The sequence below is a fragment of the Pseudophryne corroboree genome, chromosome 8 (genome assembly GCF_028390025.1).
Source record: "Pseudophryne corroboree isolate aPseCor3 chromosome 8, aPseCor3.hap2, whole genome shotgun sequence".
Taxonomy (NCBI): domain Eukaryota; kingdom Metazoa; phylum Chordata; class Amphibia; order Anura; family Myobatrachidae; genus Pseudophryne; species Pseudophryne corroboree.
The window spans coordinates 350,982,956-350,992,487 of record NC_086451.1 but is presented as its reverse complement, the minus strand read 5'-3'; the positions used below and the strand labels follow the sequence as shown (position 1 = coordinate 350,992,487).

The window sequence follows — 9,532 nt, the reverse complement described above, 5'->3', positions numbered from 1 at the left end:
CAGATGTTCTTTTTCTAATTTCTTATATACCCAATTGATGCCATGTTGGCATAAATTGCTACAACGTCTTCCCTCTATATTCTTGCACACCTGTGCTTATGTGCCCTCTCATCCAGCCCTTGTCTCTGTAAAAAGAGAGACAATTTGTTGCGGTATTTCCTTTGTCTGGACAGCAGAAGCACATTTCTACTAACCAGGGATGAGCACTCTCTCATCCAGCCGTTTACTGCCATACTCCACAGGAGACGCCTAATCTCGTCTGATCTTGGAAGCTAAGCTCTGGTAGGCTTGGTTAGTACTTGTTTGGGAGACTGCCAAGGAACACCAGGTGCAGTAAACAGCCTTGCTGGAAAGCAGAAGGAATAATCCCTCATTATCTTTTCTATCATTTCTCTACAATAATCATTTATACTTATAATATCTGAGAGCTATTTGTACAAAGCATTTTTAGAATAGAATATTTTCCTTTATTTAACACAATCCACATCTCTTTTCTCCATCATAACCATTAAGCAGATTATTAACATTTGCAATAAACTGCTGCATCAAAATGTCTATGATGACACCACTGTTAGATATCTAAACAGAAGGTGAAGCAACATCAAATTAGGCAACAAACCATTCCTTTTTCTTTATTACATCAGTAATCCTTAATGGTGCTGTATCTACCCCTCGGGACACCACTTGATAAGAGGGAAAAGCCATCTACTTGTCTGTAGATATATGTTGGGCTACCCCCGTTAATATACAAAGGAACTTTTCACTCGGGCAGTACTAACTGGTTTTTTTCATATGTGTATATAAATGTATACAAATATTTAGTATAATTTCTGTTTGTCACACTATATTTTATAGGATTCTCAATAAAAGTTACATTTTAATGTCTATAAATTTTCATTAAGAGTGCCCCAGCACAGAGTCTTTATTTTTTCTTTCATTTTTTCATGTTAATTCACTGACTCTGGGAGCATCACCGACTTCATATCAACACATGGTGTTGTATTGCTTATAGTCGGTTCACAGACAGATTCCAGGGAACAAGGTTTTGTCTGTTACTACTGACCAGTGCGGAACCACTCCTTTTTCCTTTCACCCAGTGACACAGAGCTGCAAGATACAGCAATGGCCTACTGTACTGTACTACTATATATATACTGGTGGTCACCAAAATGCTGCACTGTACTACTATACTGCTCACAAACAATGCAGCACAGATATGGATACTTGAAGTGATACGGAGCTGCAAGATACAGCAATGGCCTACTGTACTGTACTACTATATATATACTGGTGGTCCCCAAAATGCTGTACTGTACTACTATACTGCTCACAAACAATGCAGCACAGATATGGATACTTGAAGTGACACGGAGCTGCAAGATACAGCAATGGCCTACTGTACTGTACTACTATATATATATATATATATATATATATATATACTGGTGGTCCCCAAAATGCTGCACTGTACTACTATACTGCTCACAAACAATGCAGCACAGATATGGATACTTGAAGTTCCACAGAGCTGCAAGATACAGCAATGGCCTACTGTACTGTACTGTACTACTATATATACTGGTGGTCACCAAAATGCTACACTGTACTACTATATACTGCTCACAACAATGCAGCACAGATATGGATACTTGAAGTGACACAGAGCTGCAAGATACAGCAATGGCCTACTGTACTGTACTACTATATATATATATATTGGTGGTCCCCAAAATGCTGCACTGTACTACTATACTGCTCACAAACAATGCAGCACAAATATGGATACTTGAAGTGACACGGAGCTGCAAGATACAGCAATGGCCTACTGTACTGTACTACTATATATATATACTGGTGGGCCCCAAAATGCTGCACTGTACTGCTATACTGCTCACAAACAATGCAGCACAGATATGGATACTTGAAGTGGCACGGAGCTGCAAGATACAGCAATGGCATACTGTACTGTACTACTATATATATATATACTGGTGGTCCCCAAAATGCTACACTGTACTACTACACTGCTCACTAACAACGCAGCACAGATATGGATACTTGAAGTGACACGGAGCTGCAAGATACAGCAATGGCCTACTGTACTGTACTACTATATATATACCGGTGGTCCATAAAATGCTGCACTGTACTACTATACTGCTCACAAACAATGCAGCACAGATATGGATACTCGAAGTGACACGGAGCTGCAAGATACAGCAATGGCCTACTGTACTGTACTACTATATATATACTGGTGGTCCCCAAAATGCTGCACTGTACTACTATACTGCTCACAAACAATGCAGCACAGATATGGATACTTGAAGTGACACGGAGCTGCAAGATACAGCAATGACCTACTGTACTGTACTACTATATATATCTGGTGGTCCCCAAAATGCTTCACTGTACTACTATATTATACTGGTCACACAACAATGCAGCAGATATTGAGCACTGATCATCAGGATACTGTCTAGAACGGAGTCTGACACGGATCTGCAAGATACAGCAATGGCCTACTGTACTGTACTACTATAATACTGGTGGTCACCACAATGCAGCACACTGAGCACAGATATTTGCAGCACACAGAGCACAGATATTGAGCTTTTCAGGCAGAGAACATAGCCACGTCCTCTCCACTCAATCTCTAATGCACGAGTGAAAATGGCGGCGACGCGCGGCTCTTTATATGGAATACGAATCTTGCGAGAATCCGACAGCGGGATGATGACGTTCGGCCTCGTTCGGGTTAACCGAGCAAGGCGGGAAGATCCGAGGCTGCCTCGGACCTGTGAAAAACACATGAAGTTTGGGGGGGGGGGGGGGTCGGATCTCGACGTACCGAACCCGCTCATCTCTAGAATATACTGGTCACAGTGTGGATGAATGTACCGGTCACGCTGTCGGGATGTAATGGTCACACTGTGGAGAATGTCCTGGTCACACTGTGGGGGAATGTACTGGTCACATTGGGGTGGGAGGGGGGGGGGGTGTATTGGTCACACTGTGGTAGAATTTACTGGTCAGACTGTGGGGTAGTGTAATGGTCACAGTGGGGGTGAATGTACTGGTCACACTGTTGGGGATATAATGGTCACACTAGAGAGAATGTACTGGTCAGACTGTGAGGGAATGTACTGGTCACACGGGGGGGGGGATGTACTGATCACACTGTGAGGAATGTACTGGTCACACTGTGGTAGAATTTACTTGGCACACTGTGGGGTAATGTACTGGTCACACTGCCGGATGTAATGGTCACGTTGTCGGGGATGTAATGGTCACACTGGGGAGATTGTCCTGGTCACAATGAGAGGGAATGTACTGGTCACACTGTGGGGTAATGTAATGGTCACACTGCTGGATGCACTGGTCACACTGGGGAGAATGTCCTGGTCACACTGTGGCGGAATGTACTGGTCACACTGTGGGGTAATGTAATGGTCACACGGGGGGGGGGGGGGGGGGTAGTAATGTACTGGTCACACTATAGGGGAATGTAATGGTCACACTGCATGATGTAATGGTCACACTGGGGGGGGGGTAAGGTACTGGTCACACTGTGGGGGAATGTACTGGTCACACTGGGGGGGATGTACTGGTCACACTGTGGGGTAATGTAATGGTCACACTGCGGGATGTAATGGTCATACAAGGGGGGGTAATGTACTGGTCACACTTGGGGGAATGTACTGGTCACACTGGGGGGAACGTAATGGTCACACTGCGGGATGTAATGGTCACACTATGGGGGGATGTACTGGTCACACTGGGGGGTAATGTACTGGTCACACTGTGGGAGAATGTACTGGTCACACTGTGGGATAATGTCCTGGTCACACTGTGGGGGAATGCACTGGTCACATTGGGGGGGGGGGGGGGTAATGTACTGGTCACACAGTTTGGGAATGTACTGGTCACACTGTGGGGGGAATGTACTGGTCACACTGTGGGGGAATGTACTGGTCACACTGTGGGGGACTGTACTGGTCACACTGTGGGGGATGTAATGGTCACACTGGGGAGAATGTCCTGGTCACACTGTGGGGGAATGTACTGGTCACACAGTGAGTGAATGTACTGGTCACACTGTCTGGGATGTACTGGTCACACTGGAGAGAATGTCCTGGTCACAGTGGAAGAATGTACTGGTCACACTGTGGGGTAATGTAATGGTCACACTGTGGGGTAATGTAATGGTCACACTGTGGGATGTAATGGTCACACTGTGGAGAATGTAGTGGAGTGAGATTTTGGCAGAAACACAAACTTGCAGCAAATCACATTGAATCACCGGCTATTGTGGCCTCAAAATCACGCAACGTAATACTCAACAAGGGTTATAATTAGGTATGGACATCAAGAGCCGATGGTTGTCAACCATCATTGTTCTCGATCTGACGAGCCTACTTTTACCATTGAATAGAGGGCTTTCTGATGCCCATCTGTTGGCTGACATCCTTGTATGCAGCTGCAGACACCTGGAAGTGATGCTACAGCTGAACTTATGTGCACATGTGAACAGCTCTGACTGCTTCTGTGTATGCACACATAGGACCAGATGTACTAAGTCTTAAAAAGCAATAAATTGCACAGTGATAAAGTACCAACCAATCAGCTCCTGTCATTCTTTAAACCCAGCCTGTTAGGAGCTGATTGGCTGGTACTTTATCACTGTGAAAATTATCACTTTTCATGACTTAGTACATCTCCCTAGTAGTAATGTACCAGCGAACGGTTTGGATATGACGTCTACTACCCATCACATTACTTGATTTTATGCTCGCCAATCATCTGATGCCAGGCTTCTGATATCCATTACTAGTTCCAATGCAATTTGCCATCAATTTACAGATATACATGGCAGGTTTTTAATCTTAAACCATGAAATTACAGCTGTATGTTTAAACTGCTGGTGGTTTATTGAAACTGATGGACCTAATTTATGTGGTTCCCTAAACCTTCAGATGGACAGTCCAATGCTAAGCATAATTAGTCCCATCCTGACCTCCATGGCAGGAGGGTACCAGAAAAGAAAAATATCTGCACCATAAACCAATAAAACTCATTTATGTGCGCCTATTATTTAAAAAAAAAATGTGTGTCACCTTATCTTTATTAATAGATAAACGTCTATAGCCCATTAAAAATAAAATGAACAAGTGTTCTCTTTATTTTTTATTTCATTGCCAACAACAGTGAACAGACTCCAGCTGCCGCATCACACCCCAATGTGCACAGACCGTACTTGTAGTCACATCGCGGGTGTGATCCAGACCCGATCGCTGCTGTGCGTTTTCGCACAGCGGGCAATCACCAATAGACTGCACATGCGTATGCACCACAATGCACACACACGTAGTCCAACAACAACGGACATCGCCGGTCAGCAACAGGATGGTGCGAAAATTTCATTTGCACGGGAGTTCGCAGGGTTATTGACAGGAAGAGACCATTGGGGGTGGTAACTGACCGTTTACTGGGAGTGTCTGGAAAAATGCAGGCGTTCCCAAGCGTTTTCAGGGAGGGTGTCTGACCTCAGGTCCGGTCCCAATCAGCCTGTTCTCATCGCACTGTAGGAGTAAGTCCTGGGCTGCGCAGAGACTGCACACACTTGATTTTAGCAGCTCGGCGCACACTTGCAATCGCAGACTTGCACAGCGAATTTACACTCCCCCTTGGGCGGGGACTATCTGAACGCAGGACAGCAAACTTACCATCCCAGCGATCAGATCTGAATTACCCCCTACAAGTGCCATTTTGCACAGTCTATGGGGTAAATTTACTAAGATTCGTAATTTCCGAAAAAAGGTCAAAGTTCAATCACGAATGACATCGACAGTGTAAAACTGCAACTTTTTGAATTGATTACGATGGATTTACTAAGCTGTCGTATTCGGGTTTTTCTTTGCTTCCGATGTCGATGTCATTCGTGGTTTTTTACCTATTTTTACGGCAGTGATTAGCAAAACACTGCCGACTTTTTTTACAATCAATCTCGGCCGGATCTGTGTGATCCGTGCTGGGGTTTATTTTTTTTTGTTTTTTTAATTAAACACTGTAAAATAATTAAAAAAAATGCGTGGGGTCCCCCCTCCTAAGCATAACCAGCCTCGGGCTCTTTGAGCCGATCCTGGTTGCAAAAATATGGTGAAAAAAATGACAGGGGTTCCCCCATATTTAAGCAACCAGCATCGGGCTCTGCGCCTGGTCCTGGTCCCAAAAATACGGGGGACAAAAAGAGTAGGGGTCCCCCGTATTTTTAAAACTAGCACCGGGCTCCACTAGCTGGACAGATAATGCCACAGCCGGGGGTCACTTTTATACAGCGCCCTGCGGCCGTGGCATCAAAAATCCAACTAGTCACCCCTGGCCGGGGTACCCTGGGGGAGTGGGGACCCCTTCAATCAAGGGGTCCCCCCCCCCCAGCCACCCAAGAGCCAGGGGTGAAGCCCGAGGCTGTCCCCCCCCCCATCCAATGGGCTGCGGATGGGGAGGCTGATAGCCTTTGTTGTAAAAGAAAAGATATTGTTTTTAGTAGCAGTACTACAAGGCCCAGCAAGCCTCCCCCGCATGCTGGTACTTGGAGAACCACAAGTACCAGCATGCGACGGAAAAACGGGCCCGCTGGTACCTGTAGTACTACTACTAAAAAAATACCCAAAAAAAGACAAGACACACACACCGTGAAAGTAAAGATTTATTACATACATCCACACAAACATACATACATACTTACCTTATGTTCACACGCAGGTCGGTCCTCTTCTCCAGTAGAATCCAAGGGGTACCTGTTGAAGAAATTATACTCACGAGATCCAGGGGTCCAGGCTCCTCGGGAAATCCAGGGGTAATCCACGTACTTGCATAAAATAAGAAAACGGAAAGCCGAGCCACGAACTGAAAGGGGCCCCATGTTTTCACATGGGACTCCTTTCCACGAATGCCAGAAAGCCACTCTGACTTCTGTCTAAGTGGGTTTCTTCAGCCAATCAGGGAGTGCCACGTTGTAGCACTCTCCTGATCGGCTGTGTGCTCTTGTCCTCACTGACAGGCAGCACACGGCAGTGTTACAATGTAGCGCCTATGCGCTACATTGTAACCAATGATGGGAACTTTCTGCCCTGCGGTTGACCTAAAGTGACGTCACCGCTGAGCAGAAAGTTCCCATCATTGGTTACAATGTAGCGCATAGGCGCTACATTGTAACACTGCCGTGTGCTGCCTGTCAGTGAGGACAGGACCACACAGCTGATCAGGAGAGTGCTACAACGTGGCGCTCCCTGATTGGTTGAAGAAACCCACTTAGCCAGAAGGCAAAGTGGGTTTCTTGCATTCGGGGAAAGGTGACCCATGTGCAAACATGGGTCCCCTTTCAGTTCGTGGTCGGGACACCGTTTTTTTATTTTATTCAAGTACGTGGATTAACCCTGGATTTGCCGAGGAGCCTGGACCCCTGGATCTCGTGAGTATAATTTCTTCAACAGGTACCCCTTGGATTCTACTGGAGAAGAGGACCGACCTGCGTGGGAACTTAAGGTAAGTATGTATGTATGTATGTGTGTATGTATGTAATAAAATTATACTTTCACGGTGTGTGTGTCTTGTCTTTTTTTGGGTATTTTTTTAGTAGTAGTACTACAGGTACCAGCGGGCCCGTTTTTCCGTCGCATGCTGGTACTTGTGGTTCTCCAAGTACCAGCATGCGGGGGAGGCTTGCTGGGCCTTGTAGTACTGCTACTAAAAACAATATCTTTTCTTTTACAACAAAGGCTATCAGCCTCCCCATCCGCAGCCCATTGGATGGGGGGGGACAGCCTCGGGCTTCACCCCTGGCCCTTGGGTGGCTGGGGGGGGGACCCCTTGATTGAAGGGGTCCCCACTCCCCCAGGGTACCCCGGCCAGGGGTGACTAGTTGGATTTTTTATGCCACGGCCGCAGGGCGCTGTATAAAAGTGACCCCCGGCTGTGGCATTATCTGTCCAGCTAGTGGAGCCCGGTGCTGGTTTTAAAAATACGGGGGACCCCTACTCTTTTTGTCCCCCGTATTTTTGGGACCAGGACCAGGCGCAGAGCCCGATGCTGGTTGCTTAAATATGGGGGAACCCCTGTCATTTTTCCCCCCATATTTCTGCAACCAGGATCGGCTCAAAGAGCCCGAGGCTGGTTATGCTTAGGAGGGGGGACCCCACGCAATTTTTTTAGCAAAAATAAGCACTTTCACACCCCTTCCCACTGATATACATGCACGGATCTCATGGATCCCTGCATGCATCTCAAATCACGGATAAAAAAAGCAGGTCTGTTTTTTTTTAGGACTTTTTTACGAGTTGTAATTTTTCACGGCAGTGTTTTGTGTTTTTTTGCTTTGCACTTCTTAGTAAATGACCGAGATTCATACTTAAACAGCCGCGTTTTGACCGATGGTGTATTCATTCGTAATTTTTTACCTGAACTAGCAAAAAATTACGAATGCCCTCATCACTGCCGTGATTAGTGTTTAGTAAATGACCGAGATTTACCGAGATGACACTTTGATGAAAAAACGGCATCTCGGTCAAAATCGGGAGCTTAGTAAATATACCCCTATGTATTCATTAGGCACGTGTCATCTGCGTATAAATATTTGTGAGTGTGTCTGTATATTAATATACAGTAGTGCATGTGAGTTACTGCAGTGTCTTACTGCCGGGAAAACCCCTGCATAATATGGTGCACATGACATGGAACTTATTGCAGGCCAGGTGCCATCTGCCTGAGCAGACTGCTGCTAAGTGCTATACAATGTTGCATTCTCTGCATAGGGTTGTCTCCTGATTGGTTCAAAGTTAACTCACATGTGTGTGCATGTAGCAATGTTCTAATTGTAACATTTCACAAGTAACTAATAATATAGATTCTTAGGACATTTATTTTAACCACATAAATGCTGTTTTCAGGATCCATTTAGTTATTTAGAAAACTCTTTAAGAATCCAGAAAATGACAACCCCCAGTTAAAGTCTATAGCAGAGGTTCTCAAACTCGGTCCTCAGGACCCCACACAGTGCATGTTTTGCAGGTCTCCTCACAGAATCACAAGTGACATAATTAGCTCCACCTGTGGACCTTTTAAAATGTGTCAGTGCGTAATTAGTACACCTTTGCACTTGCTGGGTTACCTGCAAAACATGCACAGTGTGGGGTCCTGAGGACCGAGTTTGAGAACCACTGGTCTATAGCAACAGCATCACCAGATGTCTCTGAAATTGTTGAAAGTGTTGCACTCTATGGTGGTCATTCCAAGTTGCGGAACTTTTTGGTGCTGCTGCGATCAACTAGTCCACGTCTATGGGGGAGTGTATTTTAGCTTAGCAGGACTGCGATCGCTTGTGCAGCCCTGCTAAGCTAAAAAATGTTCAAGTAGAAGTAGACCAGCCCTATACCTACTTACCCTGTGCGACGATCTCTGCGATGCTGGAGCCGGCTTTGACGTCAGACATCCGCCCTCCGTTCTGCTGGACACGCCAGCGTTTTCCTTACCA

General features: G+C 45.7%; 1 pseudogene; it reads left to right on the top strand.

The window, feature by feature from the left end:
• The first annotated feature begins 221 nt into the window (after nucleotides 1-221).
• LOC134951498 (5S ribosomal RNA) lies at nucleotides 222-340 on the top strand (annotated as a pseudogene).
• The last annotated feature ends 9,192 nt before the right edge of the window (nucleotides 341-9,532 follow it).